The following is a 23,654-nucleotide window of genomic DNA, read 5'->3' as shown; positions in this document are numbered from 1 at the left end:
CTTGTGGAAGTGAAGTTAATGCGGAGGGAAAATGCAAAGTGATTAGGAAACAGAAACGACAGGGGGGATATCTGTCATTATAGTCAAGGTTGTGTGTGTGCAAAGGGAAACATGTACTCCTCTCCTCTTGAGTGGCTGCTGGGCGTGGGACTCAAACAAGAGATTGAGAAATTACAAGGGAAATGGAAGACTGGGTCCCCCTGTCAAAGGAGTGGGCAGTATTATTGCGGAAACAGGACAATTATGATGGATCCACACGATAACCCAAGGAACATAAGCACAAAATATATACCTAAGTGATGACAGCTGTATGAGGAGCCAGGCAGCCAGGAGGAGGGAAGAAAGCTTGAAGGTAATTAGAAAAGTGTGTGGATAGAAAGGAACTTAATAGAAAGGTTCTATTATGAGCAGCAACACCAGAATGGTGCTCCTGCCAGGGCAGATTTAGACAAGCTCACTGGGGCCAAGAGAGAACCCACCGAAGGACCCCGAGGTCCTGGCCTAAGACTTTAAGCATAAAATTCTCCCAGGCAAGTCTGGTTGGAAAGGGAAGAGGAGGACTAAAGCGCCACCATGGGACTCAAAGAGAAGTGAAAGACAAGCAAGAGGGCCGATGGAAACCACATGCATATACAGGAGCACAGCTGTGAGAACAGCTGGGTTGAACTCCTTACCTTCAGTTTTTCCTCTTTTCCAAAGCACCCCACATCCCATTTCAGATCATTCATGCTACACCACGCCAGATCCTTAACACACTGAGTGAGGCCAGGGATCGAACCAGTGTCCTCATGGATACTAGTTGGGTTCGTTCCCACTGAGCCATGGTGGGAACTCCCAAAAACTAGTGATTTATTGAGCTAAGTAAATGATTTTGGTTTTCTGAGATCATTTAAAAAGATGATATTGGAGTTCCCGCTGTGGTACAGTGGGTCAAGAATCCGACTGCAGTGGCTAAAGTTGCTGCAGAGGCATGGGTTCCATCCCTGGCCCGGGGCAGTGGGTTAACGGATCTGGCATTGCTGCAGCTGTGGCATAGGTCACAGCTGCGGCTGGGATTCAATCACTGGCCCAGGAACATCCATATGCTGCAGGTGTAGCCATAAAATTAAAAAAAAAAGCCTACCATAATGTAGGCTCTAACAAATAAAAATCCTAATTAGCAAAAATAAAACAAAATTAATGATTCAGAGGGACTGCCTAATGATAAAAATGACTTACTTACTGTAGGAATAAATTTTAATAACAAGGACCTACCATATAGCACAGGGAATTCTACTCAATATTTTGTAATAACCTATAAGGGAAAGGATTCTGAAAAAGAATATGCAAGCACACATACATGTATGTATAACTGAATCACTGTGTGGTATGCCTGAAACTAACATGCTATTGTAAATCAAATATTCTCTAATAAAACTTAAAGAATAAATTTTTAGAAAATTGTTAACATCCTCAACAACACGCGACCTTACTAAGATCAGAAAGCCGTAGATGAGACCCTTCGGAAGTGTTTGGAAGGGTCCACGACCACATCACATTCAACACCATAAAATGAAGATGTTGAGGAGAAAAGGGAGCTGGGAGTGTTTAAAAACAAAAAATCTGCAAGGAAACAACACTTGCAATAGCACAATTAAAATCTACATCCGAACTGTAAATAGCAGGCCTGACAGGGTAGAATTTAAATCAGTAACTCCTCCAGCAGATAGAGGAAAATAAAAGAGAAAGAAAAAGAAAAAGATTTTTAAATGAGACAAAAGATGTGAATAAGAAGGTATTATTATTATTCAGAAGACAGAGAACCAACCTAAGAACTACAGACTTCCTGAAAAAGAAACAAGAGTAGCTAGAACAGAAGTGATAATCCAAGTCATGTTGAAAAAGGACACGTTTCAGGGAAGAAAAAAGTCCTGAATTTGCAGATGGAAAAGGCCCCAGCCAAAAAGTATTCTAAAAAATATTCTAGCAAAACCCTGAATTACAAGGATAAGTGGATAAATGTGCCTGCAACTAGCCAGAAAAACATACCCACAAATGAATAAAACCAGACACTTTCAACTTGCTTCTGCAAGTGAAAATGCCAGAAAAACACTGGAGCTGTGTTTATAAGATCTTGAAGTGAAAATTTATAAACCAGGAATACTGTACTCATATTGTTGTTCATCTGTGAAAACAGCAGAAATGTATTTCTAGACACAGATTCCAAAAATATACTTGCCCTGTATTGCATGTGGAGGAAGATATTTGAAGATGGACTCTGGCTGACTACATGATGAATCAAAATTAAGATCCCAAGAACAAAGAAGTAAATCACCATGTAAAAGCCTGGCAGGGAGCACTTACATGGCAAAGAGTTAAACCTAAATAACAGTTGTATATGTGTACCTTGATATTAACGTCAGTAGTAATCACTAACAATTCTGAAATCCTTAAAACGAAACACAAATATTACAAGGGGAGGGATGAATAAAAAGAAGGAGCTCAGAGGAAACAACAATCAGGGAGCAAAAAAAAATTACATATAAATTCTTAACTGCTATGATTAATTTCCACAGAGAGATAAAAGAAAATATTCTGAGTATAATAGGGTGTTATAGAAATGAAAGTGCCTGGGAGTTCCCGTTGTGGCCCAGCAGAAACGAATCCTACCAGGAACCATTCAGTTGCAGGTTCAATCCCTGGCCCCGCTCAGTGGGTTACGGATCCAGCATTGCCGTGAGCTGTGGTGTAGGTCACAGACGGGGCTCGGATGTGGCGTTGCTGTGGCTGTGGTGTAGGCCAGCAGCTGCTGCTCCGATTAGACCCCTAGCCTGGGAACCTCCATATGCTGTGGGTGTGGCCCTAAAAAGCAAAAATAACAACAACAACAACAACAAATTAAATAAAAGAAATGAAAGTGCCTGGAAATTAAAAAAAGAAAAGAAGGATAGCTGAAATGAATAAGTCAATAAAGGAAGTGAATGAAGGGGAAATTCCTCTTGTGGCTCAGAGGTAATTAGCCTGACTAGTATCCATGAGGATGAGGGTTCGATCCCTGGCCTTGCTCAGTGGGTTAAGGATCTGGTGTTGCTGTGGCTGTGGTGTAGGTCAGAAGCTGTAGCTCCGATTCAACCCCTAGCCTGGGAACTTCCATATGCCACAGGTGTGGCCCTAAAAAGACCAAAAAAAAAAAAAAAGAATAAAGTTAATGAAATCTCCCAGAAAGTAGACTCAAAAGAAGAGATGAAAAATAGAAAAAGATAAAGATAATAAATTCTGGAAATTTGACGTATAACTAATAGGCGTTGCAGAAATAAAAAAGAAAGAAAACACAGGGATGAAATATCCAAAGACATAAAGTAAGAAATGGTCCCAGAACTGAAAGACACAAGTCTCCAGATGGAAGGATTCACTCAGTAAATTTAAAAGGGATCCACACTAGGGCACTCCCAGTGAAATTTCAGAAGAGTGGGGCTGAAGAAGACACCCCAACACCTGCCAGAGAGCAAAAACAGGCTCCGAGCAACATCAGAATGGGGGAGAGGAAGAATGGTGTCAGAATGTGCCACAAGCAACACTGGAACCTGACCGAAAAGGAAACATTCCTTGTAATGTGGAGGGGGGATAATTTTCACCTTGCAGTTCTCTGCCCAGGTTCCCATCTCTCCCTGTTGGGATAATAATGTGTGTCACTTAAATGAAGGCCCCAGGTCACACCAGTCTCAGCGCTATAGTGATTTAAGAATTGTCAAGAATTATGTTGACACTTATAACCAGTTACACATTTACAATTATTTAGATTTAATTCTTTGCATCACCATTTTCGATTCTCCCTGCCAGGCGTTTATACTCAGATTTATTTATTTGTTCTTGGGATCAAGATACACTAATGCTATTTTCAAAGATGCCGGGACTCAGCAAATGCACTGGCTTCTGTAAGAGAATGTGCTCTATTAAAATGAGGAAGTAGGGGTGTTTACATTGTGGCTCAGCAGGTTAAGGACCCAAAACAGTGTCTGTGAGGATTCAATCCCTGGCGTCACTCAGTGAGTTAAGGATCCAGCGCGGCCTCTAGCTGTGGCATAGGCCAGATGCTGCAGCTCTGATTCAACCCCTAGCCCAGGAACTTCCATATGCCACAGGTGCAACCTTAAAAAGAAAAAAATAAAAATAAATAAAATGAGGAAGCAAATCTATATTGAATAGTCCTTCCAAAAAAGCAAAAAATGCTTGCCCAAGGACAGATGACTAGGAATTGGTGAAGCCAGGCTTAGAGCACAGATCCTACAATTCCTAATCTGATGCTGTTTCAACTATAACAGTAACTCACCGCTAGCCCCTGCCTCCACCATCTACCCATACAGCATTACCCTGGACCAAGGGGCCCAGAGGCAGTCACGGAATTGTCAGGCTGGTGCTCTCCCCTGATGGGCACAGACCTGTGAGTTGAACCCTGTTGGTCAGCTCCATTCCACTCTCAGTGCCTGGGCTCTGGTATACTCAAGGAGGCTTGCTGGGAGAGAGCAAGGACCACAGCCACTTACTCACCCATTTTGTGTACAGTGTCCAGCCCTAGCTTATGTTGATGCTCCGTAAACATGAATTTGACTTTCTGAAAGGGTATGCATTGAAATTGCGGTCATCCTTTTGACTGCATGTATTTATTTCCTTTTTTATTCATCCATTCATTAAAACCTATAGGCTTATGAAGTCTAGCATTCTGGCCTGGAGATGGAAGATTGTGGATGTAAAATTTTAGTGAATGGGAGCAAACGTGTCAATGCAACCAGCTCATCCTGCTCTCTTCTTTCCTTATCCAGGAGAGAAGCAGCATCTCTGAGAGACCAGGAAGGCCAGTGCACTAAAGGAAGTGGCTGAAGAGAGCAGAGGAGGGGGGACAGCCAGACCTGGGCTGGGAGCAGGTTCAGGTTGTCTCACTAAAGGCAGCTGGTTGCCTAGCACACCTGATTTCACTTGGTCAGGACAAGCAGCCTCACAGAAGCAGGGATGTGGGTGGAAGGGAATGAACTTGACAAGGTGTGCCTGACCTGAGGAAGCCCTGGAGACATGGGGTGGTGCATGAAGAGGTTAGAAGCTATTCACTCCAGAGCTGAGAAACCTGTGCGGGTGAGCCATTGCATGGGAGATGTAACCAGATTTGGTTTCTGGGGACTCACAGCAGATGAGGGCACATAGAAAACTGACAGAAATGTGAGCATTGACAGCTTGAGGGAGATTAGAGGGGTGGGAAAGTGGAGCTCAACTGAGAGAGCAAGGGGCTCCCTCACGCTCTAATTCTCCCAGTGACCCCTACATCTGTCCTTTGAAAGTAACACAAATTTAACATCCTCAGTAGAGCAAAGCTTCAACCTAGAAACGGAAGTTCGATATTGAGAATTTGATGCCATTTAGTACAGTAGTTCTTAACCCTGGAGACACATTAGAATAATGCAGAACATTTGAAATAAAACAAGACAGCGAAGACCCAGCCAATGCCAATTAAATCGGGATTTCTGGGCATGCAGACCGGGCATCAATTTAAGTTTAAAACCCTCCTCAGGAGTTCCCCTTGTACCTTAGCAGGTTACAAACCCAACTACTATCTGTGAGGATGTGGGTTAGATCCCTGGCCTTACTCAGTGGGTTACGGATTCGGCCATGCTCCTGGGAACTTCCACATGCCACAAATGCAGCCCTAAAAAGCAAAAGAGATAAATAAATAAAAATTTAAAAAAACCCTTCTCAACTGATTCTAATCCCCACTAACCTGATGAAAGGGAATTTGGAGGTAAGTAGGAACCTTGCTACAAAAGTGTGGCATCTGCAGACCGGAAGCTTGCTAGAAACACAGCATCTCAGGCCCCGCCGCAGACCTACAGGATCAGAAACTACATCATCAAAAGCCCCTCAGAGCATTTGCGGGCACTTGAAAGCTTGAGTATTACTAATAGAGGAAATGAAACATGCAAGTTCACAGCTGTGACTTGTTTAAGTAGTCAGTGACTTGACTCAGAGCTAGAAGAGAACTTGGTCGCTTACTTCAGAGATCCCAGTCTCGCTGCAGGTGCCAGGCAGGGAAGCACAAGGGTCAGGGAGGTGTGCTGCTCCAGAGATTATATGGGCCTTAAAGACTACACAAGCTAGGAGACAATAGGGAGTAGTGAGGACTGAGGCAAAGGGCACACAGCCTCCCTAGGAATCTGTGACTCAGGCCCAGCCGTCACTTTGCCCCAGGGCGACTTGGCCCCACCTGCAATCACTCTGTGAAAAGACAGGCACCATGTTGCTAGACCTTCCAATTTTTCAAAAGAAATGGAAATGTAGTTTTTAACATTAAATCTCCTGAGTTTTAAGTGTCGGCAACTAATTTTTGTTAAAAAAAAATTCTTTTCCTGCAGGCAAAACACAACACCGTATAGGGCAGACTATACCCATGAACATCCCAAGTCGAAGGCAACCCTTTCATGTCACAGATAAAGGAAATGAATCTGATTTTCTCCTACTCAGGTTCCAGGATGGAGTAACTCCATCTTAAACATCATCTTAATTTCCCACTTTTATTTTGCTTCGATTGGCTTTGTTTTAGGAAGTAGGGAGCTGCAGGTGGAAATGGCTCTGAAGGGGGCAGGGAAGGTTTCTCTGGAAAAGCAATAAAGAAGCTTAGATTCCATCTCCAGACGTGTTAAGTGTTTTGTGGGCCCTGTGAAATCTGCCAGAGGGGCCAACCAAAAACCTTTCCATTGACATTTCCTTCAACATGAGGCTTGTTTGGGGAGTCTGGGCCAGGTGACAATGATGGCACCAAGAGCTTGTTTTCCCAATTGGAGTCAAAACATTTGCTGAGAAACCCCATAAATTGGCTAGACAAAAGTAAATAGGAAGGCGTGACATGGGAAAGGTGAGGTGACCCCCCAACCCTGGGTGAAAAGAGCATTGGAGGGAGGCTTGTGGCAAAGAGAGGACACAGAGGATGTGGAGCTGGCTGAGCCAGCCAGGTAGTTATCACGCACTGTTCATGCTTTCATTCTTCAACAGATGTTTATTTAGCACCTAGAATGTGCCCAGCACAGCTCTAGATGCTAAGAATACAACAATGAATAGAAGACCAACCAAGTTCCCACCCTCATAGAACTCATACCACTTTTCACATCATACCATCTTCCATCCCTACATCTTTTTTTTTTTTTTTTCCTTTTGTGGCCGCAACCTTGGCATATGGAAGTTCCAAGGCCACAGACTGAATCTAAGCTGCATCTGTGATCTATGCCACAGCTGCAGCAAAGCTAGATACTTAACCTACTGTGCTAGGCTGGAATCGAACCAGCAACGTCACAAAGACAAGCCAGATCATTAACCCACTGTGCCACAGCAGGAACTCCCCTCTCTGCATCTTAATATCATTACCTCCTATCTCCACGTGACAGCCAATAGCCTATTTTTAAATCGTATCATCACAACATATTCACATCTTGTTTCATGTTCACATAAACCATCCTGGATCAGGGATCCTAACAGACTTGGCTCTTTTTATAAGCTTGGGAAATTCAGAGACCCTACTACCATCAATGTCAATGTCAGACCACACATGGGTTGTGAGGTGGAGAGTCTACTGTGATTGGCATTTGTTTCAGATTGTAGACCCAGGAGACTTGGACCATATCAAAGAATTGACTGGCTCATCTCCTTCTTCTTAAATGGAATTGTTGTTAGGTGTTTCATTCCAGATCGTCACCCTCTACGACTTTTAAATTTAACTCTGAAATTTCTTGCAGTAGAAGTGGTCCTCTTCAGTCTTCGAGCCTTCTCTTGGTGGAGGTCTTATTTCATAGCTATATTAAAACATATTTATATAGTAGGTAATAACTTCAGTCCAACTCCATCAGCACTTTAGCCTGTTGAAAAAGACAATAGCAATTCCCACACGAAATGAGTATAATAAGTGGTTTGTGTGATAGAATCTTTGTCCAGGTTATTTTCTTTATCAAGAAAGAATATGGAGGACTTCCTGTCGCGGCTCAGCAGCAGCAAATCCGACTAGCATCCTGAGGATGTGGATTCCACTCTGCCCTCACTCAGTGGGTTAAGGATCCAGCATTGCTGTGGTGTAGATTGAAGACGCAGCTCAGATCTGGCATTGCTATGGCTGTGGTGCAGGCTGGCAGCTACAGCTCCAATTTGACCCTAGCCTGGGAACTTCCATATGCTGGTGGGTGTGGCCCTAAAAAGACAAAAAAAAAAAAAAAAAAAAAAAAAAAGAACATGGAAAAATGGTGATTTTGCAACTGACTGGAAGCCTTGGTAAATTCCCATTGTTTACATCTGCAGAGGTAAATTTCTCTGGAGAATGCTATTAATTATCATTGCATGGGTAAATATCTGTATCTATATGGGCAGCAGTAAATTACTAAAATAATTCACCCACTGGACATTAATAATAGACGTGATTATTATTTTCTGGGAATTGCTTTATTTTTCCCATTAGTGTTTCTAATTTATTTAAATTACTTTTAACAGTAGCAACAATGGCAAAGTTCTACCCTGTCTGTCTCCTGAATCTAATGTACCCGCAAGGCCCCAATTGTCTATTAAATAAGGACTCATGGTGTCGGCACACTGCTTCTTACAGGGTTTGAGGTCTTGGAATGCGTTCCTTATATGTTACCATTACCTTAAAGGGAAATCCATGCAAGCCTTTCCATTGCATGCCCCACTCCCGACCCTGTGTTTCTCACATATACCATCGCTCACTCCTTTCTGGAACTCTGCCCATTCCCTTCAGCTCCTTACCCAGCTTGTTTCTTGCCCTCCCTTAAGGCTTTCTTATATAGAGATTATCCCAAAGAAATGCTACCAGTGCTTTGCTGGAAAGCCAAGATTTGACCCAACTCCTAGTTGTAGAACAGGGTGGCACTGTTGGCCTTATCTGATGACAAGAACCACAGACCCAGCAACTCAAGGTACATGAACCCACCACCACCGCCAGCCCCAGCATGGCCTGGTCAGATAAAGGGGGCATGCAATGGCTCCATGACTCCGCTGATGGCAGACTGGCCATGCTCCACAACCGGGCAGTCAGAAGCCCAGACCACCTGGACAGGCTTGGATTCTCTCCCACGACTGTCACCAGGCAGAGTCACAAGGCTGACCATGGATTCCCAGTAGTCCAGGTTCCCTTTGGTATCCTGCCTGGCACAACACCTATCACATCAAGAACCCTTATGGGGACTTGTTGACCCTTTTACTAAGGTGTCTGGTGCTCTTCCTTTTCTTCTGACAGCTCATGCAGCCTTTGGGATTGTCCATCCACATGCTTCAGAAGCAGACTGTTAAGTCACCAACAGTCTGAAGTGTAATAGGTCACTACTTCCTTCTAGCAGCTTTTTTGTTTGTTTCTGAAGAGGAATAAAAATATGTAAGTAACCAAGATTGTCATTTTTTAAAATAACAAGATAAATAACTGCCAGAGGGACCAGACCATTGTATTCTTTATCAATGTGTCTTTCTCTGCAGGAAGTGTTCATGATGCTGCAGATACTTCTGAGGGTATCAGCTCTGCAACAGCCAGGCCCCAGGTTTCTCTTGTAAGCAGACTTCTAATACATTCACATGTGATCCTGTGCTTTAAGTGAGCTGGGCTCACCTTCAGCCTTGATTAGTTTACGTTAATTATGGTGATTCCATTTCCTTTGTCAACAATTAGCATAGAAAAGGGCGTGGTAACAATGACAGCCAATAATATACGAAGGGGAGGTTTTTGAGAAGCTCAAGGTGAGGCTTGGGCATGTTTTCTTTTTCACAAAGACAAGTTGGTGTCACTGTGGCTTTCGCATTTTGTGGTGTGAGGAGGTCATGCTGAGGGCTATTATTACCCTCTTTTAACCAGAAGAAGATGAGCTAGGGGACCAGGGCCAACACCCAGAGGATAGCAGAGCAGAACTATGAGAAGAATCTGGTCCTCAATGACATTGTGGACCACTAAATTAGCCAACCCTGGACCTGCCATTCTTCGGGCTGCCCTCCTTGGAGAGAACCATAGTGTTAAAGCCAGTTTTTGGTCAAGTCGTTTGTTATTTACAACCAAAAATCTAAACATGAGAAAGCCAGTTCTGATCAAAAGGCTGCCAGCGGTGCAAGGACACGAAGTGAGGTGAGTTGATTGAATTTTTTCAATGGCGAACAATTCTGTGTCTGAGCATCCTTTTTCCCCTTGGGTCTCCAGCCAGCTGAACTCAGTTCCCTTTCCCTGAACTCTGCGACGTGAACAGTACCAAGTTTAAACTCCATTTGGGGGGACTTAGGATTTTTTGAGGTGAATTTAGCTCTGAGAGTGGAGTAACTTCTCCTAGGTCTCTAAGTCACAGTCTGTTGAGGACTCCCTCTTCTGTGCTGTGGCTGACATGGTCCGGGTTCCCAGAGACCCGTCCCCCAGCTTTCCACACTGTGGGGTGGGGAGGCACTTTGGAGGGCTCACTGAGAAGCCCCCTCCCACCCAGGTGCACCTTGGTGCTCCTGCCCTGTAGTGCGAACCAGCGACTTACATGAGGAAGCTCTCTTTGGGGAGAAATACTTTACTCTTTTTTTTCCTCTCTGGCAAATTTCCTTTAAATTGGTCTCAGTGTGTTTATTTTATTTATTTATTTATTTATTTTTACGACTGTTCCTGCAGCATAAGGAACTTCCTGGGCCAGGGATTGAATCTGTGCTGCAGCTGCAACCTATGTCATGGTCGCTGGTTCCTTAACCCATTGCACCAGGCCGGGGATCGAACCCCTGCATTTGCATAGATCTGAGCCATTGCAGTGAGATTCTTAACCCACTGTGTCACAGCAGGAACTCCAATCTCAGTGTGTTTAAAGTTTTTATCACTTCTAGAAAGGAATCTGATGGTTTCAGACCCTCTATTTGCAGTTCTGACTACCTCAACATGCCTTCCTCCTTCCAAGGGTCATTTATTAGTTTCAAATGAGATAGGAGTAAACTGTCCTTCCCAGGCAAATCTTGGCTGATGAATAACAACCAATGGAAGACCAGGTAGGAAATAGGCTTTAATGTCAAGATCTGAACATGAGGACGGAGGTAGTTCTGGTGATAGAGTTGGGCTTTGAGCCTCCATTGGAGATGGCCCTGCTAGATGTGAAGAGTGAAATCAATGTCTCAGGCATCAAGCAAACACCTTTACATAAAGGCATCCATAGTGGCAAAAAGAGTTCCCAGGTCAATGATCACATGTAGGTGCTAACAGGCAAAATAAAGAAGGGTCCGCAGAGGCAGGCTGGTCCATAATGAACGTGGGTTTCCCAGGGAGCAATGCCAATACCAAGAGGTCACTGGTTCCTGGGCAGCACTGATATGTTTTTATCTGTCCTGTTTCACGGGAGGGCAGAGATCATTCAAGACAAAGAAATCACTGCTTGATGCTGAGTTTCATAGGGTTTTTATGTCTGCAGAAGAGACGTAGTCTAAAAGCCAGAGTGCTTTTGATTTTTGCTTTTCAAGAGCCAGCTTTGTTGGGACAGAATTTCTGCTGGCATTCCAAAATCGAGCTTTTTACATCAAGAACAAAGATCGAGAACTGATGACATAGAGTTCCTACCTTAAACTTAGAGTAGGAAAGAATGCGTACTTACTACAGCACAGGTGTCTGGTTTATACAAAAAAGGATAAAACCCCTTCAGGGCAATTGAAGGAGGAGGAGAGAATGGGAGGAAGAGAGAATGTTTAGATACTGGCGTTAAGCCCTGCTCCACATCAACCAACTGATCCAGTACACCCCAGATGAAACCCTAGGGTGAAATTAGAAACCATGGCAAATACTAGATTCTAGGTTCACTCACTTGACATACATTTATTGAGTGCCTTTGAAGGGCTTGACACTGTTCCAGGTGTTTGAGCTACATCACTGAACAAAACAGACAGATGCCTGCCCTCCTGAACTTATAGTCTGAGAAGACAGATGTAACCAATAGACACGCAACCAATAGACATAGTAAATTAGTTTGTGTGATCTGGTGATAAAAGAAAAGCAGAGGAAGGTAAGGATTCAAAGCCAGATTGAAATTTACAGCCCAGACTTTTTTTTTTTGTCTTTTCTAGGGCCGCACCCGCGGCATATGGAGGTTCCCAGGCTAGGGGTCTAATCGGAGCTGTAGCCACAAGCTTACACCAGAACCACAGCAACTCGGGGTCCGAGCCACATCTGCGACCTACACTACAGCTCACAGCAATGCTGGATCCTTAACCCACCTAGCGAGGCCGGGGATAGAACCTGCCACCTCATGGTTCCTAGTTGGATTCATTAACCACTGAGCCACAATGAGAACTCCTGAAGTCCAGACCTTTAACCACTTCTTCATAATAGTTTTCTATTATAGTTTTCTGACTATGGGAAGTCTACAAAAACAACAACAACAACAACAAAAACTTGTTTTCATTAACTATAATAAGCAACTAGGTCCAAACCCCTCCTGAGGCAAGGGAGACACATGTGGGTAACGTCTTGAACATAATGAGAATCACCCGAAAATGCTTAGCGATCAGAAACAGGCCCCAGATGAGGCACAACTCAGTAGTGCATCCTGGAGCCTAAATTCCCTCTATGGTCTAAACTCTGCTTTTGGAAAAGCAAAAGATAGCCACAAATTAAATGCAAACTTCTGACAAAAGGGTCTGAAGAATGAGCAATGGGATGCATCTGATTTACACCCAGGCCAGCTCCCTAGAGGGGCCGACCCTCAGAGCAGAGCCCACCACTGGCCTCTTCCCATCAGTCACTGCCTAGCACTGCAGGGGCTTCCCGAAACATTCATTTGTGTTTCCTTGTTCTCGCTCCTAAACTTGCAACCAAGAAAATACTCAATAAGTAAAATTACCCATGTCATATAATTTCATCCACATTTCTTACAAAGGTTGTCTCCTGTAGACTTCCATGACTAGTTGAAGCCATCAGGAAGGGATTACTGTTGTTATGAAATGTGTAAACAATTGATTATATGCGATTCTCATTAGTCCTGGCATCTGGCAGTCTCCCTATGTGTCCTAGGGTTCTTTTCTCTCTCTCTGTCACACACACACACCGTAGAAAGAGAGATCAATAGGTAAATAGACAAGTGCCCCACATAGTATAAGTGATCATTTAAGGTATAATTGCAGAATTGAAATGTAAAATTTCTTTGCCTCACTATTCAGCCTAAAAGGTCTCACCCTGGGAGAGAGACCAAGTGTCTATGGACACATAGCAGAGGAGCATATGTGTTGGTCTGGGGAAGACTGATTCATCCCCCCCGCCGACACAAACAGGGTACAGAGCTCAGGTCAGACCAGTCATTGCAATTTCATCTCCCTAGACATAGTGATTGGTGCAAAGAGGGACACTTTGTCCCCACCTGGGCCGTTAGGAGTCTCCCCCAGGATTTGGGTTGGCACTATCTGGAAAGAGGTATTCTTCCATCCAGGCTGCTGAACTGGTAGAACGTGCACCTGGAGCTGCTTTAGCAACTTTGTGTCTGGTGTATGGAAAGTCAGCCTGAGGGTAAAGCCAAGATAAAAAGGACGCAGTGTCCTTAGAGGTCACATGAGTCCCTGGCCGTAACGGATCTGGAAACTAGAGGGACTTTCCAGTGAGTGAATTAATATATTTCCCTCTTTGTTTCAACATGGATAAACTGAGGTTTTGTCATGTGGGATGAAATCAATGCTAATTCACACAGGATCATAACAGTGTTAGCTGAGCATCTGCTGTGTGCCAGGAATGGTCCTAGGTACTTTATAGACAGTGTCTCATAAATTCCTCTCAAAAGTAACTACTCTCAGGTGGATGATTTTATTCTGGTACAGAAAAGGAAAGTAAGGACATAACGGTAAGATTAAGTAATAAGGCACAGGATTAATAAGTATTCTAGTAGAGATTTGAATGCAGGACACCAAGGCTTAAGAGTCCAAGCTCTTTCCACCCTATCCTGTCTCTCGGCATCAGTGGTAGCATGTGGGAAAGAAAGAGATTTGGCATCAGAAGACTCTGACAGGCTCTTATTAATGGTTCTTGGATATTCATTTACTTGCTTAGGAATTTAAAATACCTTACAAAATAGATTATGATCAAAATTGGCAAACTATTAAGTCTATACCAATGATTCTTCTTTTTTTTTTTAACTTTTTAAATGACTTTTATTTTATAGCTGGTTTACAGTGTCCTGTCAATTTTATACTGTACAGCAAGGTGACCCAGTCACACATACATATATACATTTCTTTCTCACATTATCATGCTCCATCGTAAGTGACAAAATATAGTTCACAGTGCTATATAGCAGGATCTCATTGCTTATCCATTCCAAAGGCAATAGTTTGCATCTACCAACCCCAAATTCCCAACCATCCCACTCCCCCGCTTTCCCCCTGCCCCCCCCACCTTGGCAACCACAAGTCTGTTCTCCAAGTCCATGATTTTCTTTTTTGTGCAAAGGTTTATTTATACCATATATTGGAGTCCAGATATGTGATATCCTATGGTATTTGTCTTTCTCTTTCTGGCTTATTTCATTAGTATGAGATTCTCTAGTTCCATCCATGTTGCTGCAAATGGCATTATTTTGTTCTCTTTTATGGCTGAGTAGTATTCCACTGGGTATATATACCACTTCTTCCTCATCCACTTCTCTGTTGATGGACATTTAGGTTATTTCCATGTCTTGGCTTTTGTGAATAGTGCTGCAAGGAACATATGGGGGCATGTGTCTTTTTCAAGGAAAGTTTTGTCCATATATAGGCCCAAGAGTGGGATTGCTGGGTCATATGGTAGTTCTACATACAGTTTTCCAAGATACCTCCATACTGTTTTCCATAGTGGTTGTACTAATTTACATTCTCACCCACAGTGCAGGAGGGTTTCCTTTTCTCCACGCCCTCTCCAGCATTTGTTATTTGTGGACCTATTAATGATGGCCATTCTGACTGGTATGAGATGATATCTCATAGTGTTTTGATTTGCATTTCTCTAACAAGCAGTGATGTTGAGCATTTTTTCATGTGCTTGTTGGCCATCTGTCTATCGTCTTTGGAAAAATGTCTTTTCAGGTCTTTTGCCCATTTTTCCGTTGGGTTGTTGGCTTTTTTGTTGTTGAGTTGTATTAAGTTGTTTGTATATTTTAGAGATTAACCCTTGTCCGTTGCATTGTTTGAAACTATTTTCTTCCATTCCGTAAGTTGTCTTTTTGAGTTTTTTTATGGTTTCCTTTGCTATGCAAAAGCTTGTCAATTTGATTAGGTCTCAATGATTGCTTTTTAAATAGCTTTATGGAGATAAAATTCACATATACACTTCACCCACTTGGAGTTCCTGCTGTGGTGCAGTGGGTTAGTGAACTGGCTTGTCTCTGTGGAAGTGCCAGTTCAATCCCCAGCCTGGCGCAGTGGGTTAAGGATCCAGTGTGGCTATAGCGTGGCATAGGTCACAGCTCTGGCTTGGATCCTGACCCAGGAATTTCCATATGTCATGGGGGTGGCCCCCCAAAAAAAAGCAATTCACCCACTCAAAGTGTATGATTCAATGGTTTTTAGTATATTCATAGACATATGTAGTCATCACCACAGTCAATTTTAGAACATGTTCATCACCTCAAAGAGAAACCTTGTACCTTTTAGCTCACATCCTTCTTAACCTGAGCCCTCCATTTTCCCAGCCCTAACCAACCACTAATTTATTTTTTTGTCTCTATAGATTTCTTTTTTCTGGACTTGCATATGATTAAAACTTACATGATTTTTGTGACTGCCTCTTGCTTTTGTATAGAGGTAGAATTGGTATATAATATATTAGTCTCAGGTATACAACATTATGACTTGATATCTGTACATATTGTGAAATAGTCACCACAATACATCAACATCCATCACCACACATTTACTGTCTTTCTTCTTTTGATGAGGACTTTTAACATCTACTCTTAGCAACTTTCAAATATACAACATAGTAGTATTAACTGCAATCTCCATGCTGTTCATTGTATCTCCAGGACTTACTTATTTTATGACTGGAAGTTTGTATTTTTGACCACCTTGACCTATTTTGTCTACCCCTTGCCCCCTGCCTCTAGCAACCACCAGTCTGTTCTCTATAAGTTCTTTGTTTTCTTCATCTTTTTTTTTTTTTTAAGATTCCACATTAAGTAAATTTATAGCAGTATTGCTTTCTCTCTCTGATTATTTCACTTAGTGAAATGCCCTAAGGTCCATCCATGTTGTCACTAATGGCAGGATTTCCTTCTTTTTATGGCTAAATAATATTCGTGTGTGTGTGTTACATGCACATGCGTATACCACATCTTCTTCATCCATTCATCCATTGATGGGCAGTTAAGTCGTTTCCATATTTTGGCTATTGTAAATAATGCTGCAGTGAATATGGGGGCAGGGATATCTTTTCAAGTTTGTGTTTTTGTTTTCCTTGGATAAATACTCAGAAGTTGAATCGCTGGATTGTATGGTAGTTCTATTTTCAACTTTTTAATGAATCTCTTTACCATTTTCCACAGCAGCTATACCAATATGCATTCCCACCAAGAGTGCACGTTTCCTTTTCTCCACATTCTCACCAACACTTGTTATTTCTTGTCTTTTTAATAATAGTCATTCTAACAGGTGACTTACTGCAGTTTTGATTTGCATTTCCTTGATGATTAGTGATACTGAACAATTTTCATGTAGCTGTGGCCATTTGTACGTTTTCTTTGGGAAAATGTCTATTCAGACTCTCTGCCGTCTTTTAATCAGATTTGTTTTTTGCATGGAGCATGATGCCTCCAGCTTGTTCCTCTTTCTCAAGATTTTTTGGCTATTTAGGGTTTTTGGTGATTCCATACAAAGTTTAGGGTTGTTTATTCTCTTTCTGTGAAAAGTGCCATTGGACTGTTGAAGGATTGCACCGAATCTGTAGATTGCTTTACCCAGTATGGAGATTTGAACAATGTTAATTCTTCAACAATTGAACGTGAAATAACTTTCCATTTATTTGCATCTTCTTCCATTTCTTACAGTTTTCAGAGTACAAGTATTTTACCTCCTTGGTTAAATTAATTCCTAGTATTTAATAATTTTTGATGCAATGGTAAGTGGGATCATTTTCTTACTTTCTCTTTCTGATAGTTTGTTATTAGTGTATAGAAATGCAATGGATTTTGTATATTTTGCATATTGCATCTTTACTGAATTTTTTATTCTAAATTGTTTTTTGGTGGAGTCTTTAGGATTTTCTATATATAATATCATCTGTAAAAAGTGACATTTTTATTTATTCCTTTCCAATGTGGATGTTTTTTTTTTATTGCCTTAAAAAAAAAAGGACTTGGACTAAAATATTGGCCAATCTTGAATAAGAGTGGTGAGATCCTTGTCTTAATCCTGACCTTAGAGGAAAATCTTTTGGCTTTTCACCACTTAGTATGATGTTAGCTGTGGGTTTGTTATATATGGTCTTTATTATGTTGAGTTATGTTCCCTTCATACCCACATTGCTCACAGTTTTTATCATAAATGGATATTGAATTTTTTCAAATGCTTTTGCTGCATTTATTAAAATGATCATGTGATTTTTAGCCTTCATTTTGTTAATGTGGTATATAATGCATTGATTGACTTGCAAATATTAAACCATACCTGCATCCCTGGAATCAATCCCACTTGATCATGGTGTATGATCCTTTTAATGTATTTTTAATTCGGTTTGCTGCTATTTTGTTGAGAATTTTTGCATCTGTATTCATCTGGAATATTAGCCTATAATTTTCTTTTCTTGTGTCATTCTTCTCTTGTTTTGTTATCACGGTAATGCTGGCCTTGTAAAATGAATTTAGAAGTGTTTCTCCTATTTTTTGGAAGATTTTGAGAAGAATTTGTATGAATTCTTCTTTAAATATTTGAATAAAACTCACCAGTGAAATCATCTGGTCCTGGACTTTGTTTATTGGGAGATTTTTGATTACTGATTCAATCTCCTTACTAGTAATCAGATTTTCTATTTTTTTATGATTCAGTTTTGGTAGGTTGTATGTTTCTAATAAGTTACCCATTTCTTCTAGGTTGTCCAATATTTTGCCACATATTCTCTTAGAGTCTCTTATGATCCTCGGAATTGCTATGGTATCAGTTGTAATGTTCCTTTCATTTTCTGGGTTTTTTTTGGGGGGGCATGGGGGCATACCTATTAAATATAGAAGTTCCCAGGGTAGGGGTCAAATTGGAGCTACAGCTGCCAGCACAGCCACAGCCACATGGGATACGAGCCACATTTGCGACCCACACCACAGCTCATGGCAATGCCAGATCGTTAATCCACTGAGTGAGGCCAGGGACCAAACTACATCCTCATGAATACAGTTGGGTTCATTACTGGCTGAGTCACAATGGGAACCCCTCATATCTGTTTTTATTTATTTGGGTCCTCTCTGTTTTTACCTTGGTTAGTCTAGATAAGTCTTAGCAATTTTCCTCATCTTTTCAAAGAACCAGCTCATAGTTTCATTGATCTTTTCTATTTTTAGTTTCTATTTCATTTACTTCCACACTGATCTTTGTTATTTTCTTCCTTCTACTAACTTTGGACTTCATTCTTTTTCTACTTCGTTGAGGTGTAAAGTTAGGTTATTTGAGATTTTTTTTTTTTTTTGATGTAGGTATTTATCACTATGTGATACCTCTAAGAATTGCTTTTGCTGCATTCCATAAATTTTGGTATGTTATATTTCCATTTTCATTTATTAAGATACTTTTTTGTATTTCTCTTTTGATTTCTTCTTTGACCCATTTGTTGTTCAGTAGCATGTTGTTTAATCTCCATATACTTGTGAGTTTTCCAGTTTTCTTCTTATAATTGATTTCAAGTTTCATATTATTGTGGTTGTGAAGGATGCTTGATATGATTTCAGCCTTCTTAAATTTAGTAAGACTTGTTTTGTGGCCCAACATATGATCTACTCTAGAGAATGTTCTGTGTGAAACTAAGAATATTTGTTGCTTTTCAATGGAATGTTCTGTATATATCTGTTAAGTCCATCTGTATAACATGTCATTTATGACTGATAATTTCTTATTGCTTTTCTATTCATTAGTAAGAATGGAGTATTAAAGTCCCCTACCATTACTGTATTGTTGTCTATTTCTTCTTTTATGTCTGTGAATATTTGTTTAATATATTCAGGTGCTCTTATGTTGGGTGCATAAATATTTACAAAATTATATCCTCTTGTTTCTATAATTATATAATGTCCTCCTTTATCTCCTATTACAATCTGTTTTAAAATCTATTTTGTCTGATGTAAGTGTACCTAGCCCAGCTTTCTTTGCTTTCTGTAAGCATGGGATATCTTTTTCCATCACTTCACTTTCAGTCTATGTGTGTCCTTATATCTGAAGTGAATCTCTTATTTTCCTTTGATTAGAGAATTTACGTTTAAAGTAATTATTGATAGATATGTACTTTTTGCCATTTTGTTAAATTTTTTGGATGTTTTGTAGTTTTTCTGTTTATTTTTCTCTTGCTCCTTTCCTTTGTGATTTGATTATTTTCTTTGGTAGTATAGTATTCTTAGATTCCTTTTTCTTCCTCTCTTGTGTATTTATTATCTTTTTTTTTTTTTTTTTTTGCTTTTGCTTTGTGGTTACAATTAGGCATATGTAAAACAGCTTACATGTATAACAATTCATTTTAAATTGATGATGATGTTAAGTTTGAACACATTCTAAAGTTCTATCCTCCCCGTATTTTTGTTTCTGACGTCATATTTTGTATCCTTTTATCTTGCGTATTCCTTAATTTTTGTAGTTATAGTTATTTTTACTATTTTCTTTTAACCTTCATACAAGCTCCATAAGTGATTGGTCCACCACCTTTGCAACACTATTCTGAATTTTACTATATAATTAACTCTCCAGTGAACTTCATACTTTCATGTTTTCTCATTATAATGATTACCCTTTTGTTTCAGCTTAAAGAAGTCCCTGTAATATATCTTGTAAGACTGGTTTAGTGGTGATGAACTCTAGCTTTTGCTTGTCTGGAAAACTCTTTCTCTCCTTCAGTTCTGAACGACAGTTTTGCTGAGCAGAGTATTCTTGTTTGGAAGGTTTTTTGTTTGTTTTTCTCTCAGCATTATGAATGTATCATACCACTCCTTTCTGGCTTGAAAAGTTTCTGCTGAAAAATCTGTTGATAGTCTTGTGTGGGTTCCCTTGTATGCAACAAGTTGTTTTTCTCTTGTTGCTCATAAGATTCTCTCCTTGTCTTTATCTTTCTACATTTTAATTACAGTAGGTCTTGGTGTGGGTCTCTTTTTGAGTTCATCTTATTTGTAACCCTGTGAGCTTCCCGTATCTGAATGTCTGCCTCCTTCCCCAGGGTAAGAAGTTTTAAGCCATCATTTCTTGAAATCTGTTTTCTTCCCCTTTCTTTCTTCTCTTCTGAGACCCCTAAAATGTGAATGATGGTACTCTTGATGTTGTACATATATCCCTAAACTGTTTTCTTTCTTTCTTTCTTTCTTTCTTTCTTTCTTTCTTTCTTTCTTTCTTTCTTTCTTTCCTTCCTTCCTTCCTTCCTTCTTTCCTTCTTTCCTTTCTCTCCTTTCTTTCTTTCTTTCTTTCTTCCTCTTTCTTTCTCTTTCTTTCTTTCTCTTTCTTCTTTCTTTCTCTTTCTTTCATTCTCTTTCTTTTTTCTTTCTTTCTTTTTCTTTCTTTCCCTTCCTTCCTTCCTTCCTTCCTTCCTTCCTTTCTTTCTTTCTTTCTTTCTTTCTTTCTTTCTTTCTTTCTTTCTTTCTTTCTTTCTTTCTCATTCCATTTTCTTTCTGCTGCACTGATTGGGTGAGTTCCACTACCTTGTCTTAGAAGACATTGATCTTTTGTTTCATCTATTCTCCTGTTAAACACTCCCCTAGTATATTTTTCAGCTCAGTTGTTGTATTTTCAGCTCTGTGACTTCTATTTGGTACTTTCTTATATTTTCCAGTTCTCTGTTGCAATTATGATTGTGTTTATTCATTCAGTCATCTTAAAGATCAATATTTTGAACACTTTCTCAGGTACATCACTATCTCTGTTTCATTAAGGACTTTTTTGGGGTTTTATTTTGTTCTTCCATTTGGAACATATTCTTTTGTGTCTTCATTTTTGTTGATTCTGTTTTGGTTTCTATGAATTAGATAAAACATCCACCTCTCCCAGTCTCAATGTAGTTGTCTTAGGTAGGTAATGAAACTATCATTCAAGCTAGCCCTAATTCTTGATTTTCTTTCAATCCTTTGTGGCTGTCCAAGCAGCGTATTTTACTTTTAGTGTCTTCCAGTAATTAAGGGTGGGCTAATACCTGCCGGTGTCCCTAAAGAGAGGATCACAGTCAGCACCTAGATTCAGGCTGATTGAAAGATAGACCCACTGACATAATCTTTTTCTTTTTTCCAGGGCTGTACCTGTGGCATATGGAAGGTCCCAGACTAGGGGGCAAATCTGAGCTACAGCTGCCAGCCTACACAACAGTCACAGCAACACAGGATCCAAGCCACGTCTGCGACCTATACCACAGCTCACAACAATGCCAGATCACTAACCCACTGAGTGAGGCCAGGGATTGAACCCACATCCTCATGGATACTAGTCAGATTCAATTCTGCTGCACCACTGTGGGAACTTCTGACATACTCTTTTAAAGTGAACAAATATATAAAGTCCTATAGGACTACAAGTGTTAAGTCCCAGTCCCACTGGCCACTAGAGCCAGGTGATCTAGAGTTGTTCTGGGTGTTTCTCACAGTCACAAAAAAATCAATGTGCCAGAGGCATGCACAAGAGCTTTAGACAAACTAATAGACCTCTTTCATAGAAAGACTGGGTACCTCCATCTGTTACCTCTTGTTGTGCAATGGCAGTGGTAGCCTGTTAAGAACTCTTTCTCCATTGGTTAAAATCCTGTGGGACCCAGGAACCCAAATCCTGCTAGCCACCAGAGCTGGCTATCAATGGGCATCCTCTGGGCAACAGCCATAAAAACTGGGGCACCAGATGTGTGTAAAAACTCCCTTCTGAGAACTATGGATGCTCTGGAGCATAGCAGAGGGCCAGTACTAAAGCAAAAGTGACACCCACCCTCTGAAGTATCTTGAAAAAACTGCAATCATCCCTTAGTTGTATGTAAAAACCTGGCCCCATCAGCAGTCATGAAGATAAGCTAATAAGCCTCTTTCACAGGAAGAATGACTGGAACACTTTGATTCCTGCCTCTTGCTGTGCTCTGGAAGTGGGAGCTGGTTGGGAACTCTTCTTCCACTGGTTACAGTCCCATAGGACTTGTGAGCATGAGGCCCACTGGCCACCAGGACTTGGTGATCTAGATATGTCCCTGGGCAGCAACCATACAAATTAAGGCACCAGAGGAGGGTACAATTTCTTTCTGGAAGATACTGGAGAGCTGGAATAAGGCAGAGAGAGAGCACAAAGATGGTGCCCTCCAGCTTCCATCCTAGAGAGCATTCCAGCAGGCCTCCAGATGTGTATTAAAGAAGATGCCTGCCCCTCAGGGTGACTCTTTAAGATAAGCAAATAAGCCTCTCACAGAAAGTCTAGATACTTTTCAGTTTGTTGCCTCTATACTGGGTTCTAGAGTGGGTGAATTCAAACACATGAGCCCTTTAAGAACCATTTCTAGGTTCACTATAACCTTAGTGGGTCTTGTAGACATGAGCCCCATTGGCCCTCAAGGCTACATGTTTTATGGGTTGTCTCTTAGGTACAAGTCTTAAAAATTAGGTTACCTGATGTGGGGTACAAACACATTGCTCCTCAGGGAGAAGCTCTGAGGGAAGCTTTGAGTTTCCTCCTGAGCGAGGGTTGCTGCACAAGGATTGGTGTTTATGGCAAGATTGTGTCTCATCCTCTCCTACCAGCTTCAATGGCGGGGGGGTTCCCATTTTCTCAATATGTAGGAGTTGCTCAGCTAGTTTTTGTTGGTTTTGTTTTGTATTTAGAGGAAATTTTTCCCTGTGTAGCTGTATATCCAGTGTATTTTTGAGAGGAAATGAATTCAGGATTTTCCTATGTAACCACAGTTAACAGGAACTAAGACTGCCTTCTTTCTCTCAGAGTAATGTTTCCAAGTTTCATCCATGTTGTAGCATGTGTTAGCACCTCATTCCTTTTTATTAAACCAATGATTCTTGACCTCTTTGGGAATTAAGTGGTACTTTGAAAAAAAAATCTGGAAAGCTAAGCATTTTCCCCTTGTAAACACATATATGTAACAGTTTCTAAGGGTTCCTGGATTCCTTGAATCCCATCCATGAAACTCAGAATAAGTGTATAAATGTAATTATTTTGTCACTAAAAGTCAGACATGACTTTAAAGGGCATTCTTTGCAATGGGCTGTCCTTCCTGTGTACATGTAACTCTGATCCAAATAGGCCCTATTAAATCAGTATTCCATAAGGAGAAGGCTTTCCTAGGAACCTACTCCAAGCATAATCTAACTGTAATCATCAAATCAGCTCACTGGGTATACACCACCATCACTAAAAACAGCTGCAGAGATTCTTTCTTGTAGGATTTTATGAAGATACAAAAGGATTAAATGAGAATGACTAAACAGAGTATGAAATAAGACCTATGTGCAGTTTACTATGTAGTAAACTTAAACATGTAC

At 40.8% G+C, this 23,654-nt stretch overlaps 1 long non-coding RNA gene across 1 annotated transcript in view; it reads left to right on the top strand.

Moving 5' to 3' along the window:
• The window catches only part of LOC110257229, a 37,306-nt gene continuing 23,373 nt past the window's right edge, over positions 9,722–23,654 (top strand). The window contains exon 1 of the long non-coding RNA XR_002339549.1: positions 9,722–10,126. This is a non-coding gene — a long non-coding RNA (uncharacterized LOC110257229). The remainder of the gene's footprint in view (positions 10,127–23,654) is intronic.

This window comes from Sus scrofa, chromosome 16, assembly GCF_000003025.6.
Source record: "Sus scrofa isolate TJ Tabasco breed Duroc chromosome 16, Sscrofa11.1, whole genome shotgun sequence".
NCBI classification, from domain to species: Eukaryota; Metazoa; Chordata; class Mammalia; order Artiodactyla; family Suidae; genus Sus; species Sus scrofa.
This window is presented reverse-complemented; position numbering and strand designations above follow the sequence as displayed.